Raw genomic sequence first — 2,439 nt, 5'->3', positions numbered from 1 at the left:
TTTATCCAGGTAAAAAATCCTCTAGCCCAGAGCAGATCTCAGTTTTGTGGGCCCTGAAGCATATGGAATTTGGGGGCTTTTAGAGAATGAATACAAAAATAACTTTTGTGAATTAAAAAAATATGTATAGACCGGCCAGGCATGTTGGCTCATGCCTGTAATCCCAGCACTTTGGGAGGCCAAGACAAGCAGATTGATTGAGCTCAGGATTTCAAGACCAGCCTGGGCAACATATTGAAACCCCAGCGCTACTAAAAATACAAAAACTATCTGGGTGTGGTGGTGCATGCCTGTAGTCCCAGCTACTTGGGAAGCTGCAGTGGGAGGATCACCTGAGCCCTGGAGGTTGAGGCTGCAGTGAGCCGTGATCAAACCACTGGACTACAGACTAGGTGACAGAGTGATACCCTGTTTAAAAAAAGAAAAGACCACTTAACACATATCTCAGGCCCCTCTAGGTTCTTGGAAGGGGCTCATGGAAGTGGAGCAGCCTGAAACTATAGCATACTTTACTTCATGGCAAATCTATATTGACCCCCAATAGTCCCTGAAGTTGGGGAGAGAAAATTGCTAATAATGTAAAGGAGGGATTTGGTGGTCTAAATCACAAACAAAATTTGAATCAAGACCCTTAACTTCTCTCTCAGAGTCACCTAGTAGTATCAATTTCTAAGCTTTTTAATGGGGTTCTGTGCTATAATAAGATCACTTGTTGGGTTTTCTCATTCCTGGCCTAGTTTTCAGCTTTCTTGGGTTTGTCAAATCAGTTTTCATTCATCTATCGGCTTTTTGGTGTCCAGAAAAGTTGTTGCTGTTGTCTCCTTTGCCATTCTTGTTGTTCTCTGAGTTTATGCCATTTTAAAAAATTTCTTTCCTGTCATTTTATTAAGAGTTTCAGGAAAGAGCAGAGGGCAGTGTGTATACTCAAACTGCCCTTCTTAATGCAGATTGATGGTGCCAAATCATACTTCAAAATTGCCCCCCAAACAGTGCAGCACTTTATACTTCTGGCAGCACAGCATGAAACAGCCACTTATTCTTATCAGTACTCCATCTTCTTAAAATTTACCAATTGGGTTAACCTATCTCATTATTTTAATTTGCATTTCCCTGGTTCCTAGTGAGGTTCAGCGTTACCTTATGTGTTTATTGGCCCTTTGTTTTTCCTCTCCTATGAGTAACCTGTTCATATAATTTACCCTTTTTTGTTTGTTTTTGAGATGGGATCTTGCTCTGTCACCCAGGCTGGAGTGCAGTGGCACAATCTCAGCTCACTGCAACCTCTGACCCTGGGTTCAAGCAATTCTCCTGTGTTAGCCTCCCGAGTAGCTGGACTACAGGCGGGCACTGCCACATCCGGCTAATTCATCTGGCTAATTTTTATATTTTTAGTAGAGACAGGGTTTCACCATGTTGGTCCGGCTGGTCTTGAACTCCTGACCTGGTGATCCACCTTCCTCAGCCTCCCAAAGTGCTGGGATTACAGGCATGAGCCACTGTGCCTGGCCCAATTTACCCATTTTTTACAGTATGCAGTGAAGGAGATGAGAACATGCTACCCCCAAATGTGCCATTTTGGTATACTGATTATTTTGAACTGAAGGTAACTGAGAAAATGCAGATACCCCCTTGCTACCCAAAAGCAGGGCATAACATTTCCAAAGAGAGAGGTACCCTTCTTCACCGTACCATACAGAGAACATTCTTCTCACTGGAGATGAACAGTTATGCCAGAATAAATCTGCATAAACAAACCTAAAATAATCCTTATCTTCTATTAGTGTCTCCCATATATTTTCTATTCAGTTTTCCACAACTTACCACCCTTAGCCAAAACTATGTTTTCCTTTGTCTCGTCATACCTCTACAATTTATCATTCTTTGTTAAAATGGTATGAAAGTGCTCAGGCCAATTTGCTTCTACAGGTCTTAGGCCAATTTGCTTCTACAGGTCTTCATGAAGGCCTGTGTGTACACATAAAAATATTAACATTAAATAAAATTTGTATGCTTGTGCTTTTTTCCTGCTAATCTTTTGTCAGTTTAATTCTCAGGCCCAGCCACAGAATTTAAGAGGGGAGAAGAAAGGTCTTTCCTGCCTTACAGTAGTTTATCTTTTTCTTACTGATTTGTACGCATCCTTTGTATTTGCTAAATTATTTTAGGTTATACAAATTGTGAGTATTTTTTCTAATATTCCTCTTTGTATTTCATCTAAATTCTAAGACATTTAAAATTTTGATGTGATTTTGCTTTATGTGTCTATATAAGGCAGACCTTCCCCATCCCAAGGGGCTAAATATGATTTTCCTTTAATACATGTGTGGTTCAGATTTTCACATTTAGGTCTTTAACCCATTCGAAATTTACTTTTATAATGGCAGGGGCCATTTTTCCCATATCAACAGTTGTAACGTTTATTTAATAGTCTTTTACCCA

This window comes from Saimiri boliviensis, chromosome 1 (genome assembly GCF_048565385.1).
Source record: "Saimiri boliviensis isolate mSaiBol1 chromosome 1, mSaiBol1.pri, whole genome shotgun sequence".
NCBI classification, from domain to species: domain Eukaryota; kingdom Metazoa; phylum Chordata; class Mammalia; order Primates; family Cebidae; genus Saimiri; species Saimiri boliviensis.
This window is presented reverse-complemented; position numbering follows the sequence as displayed.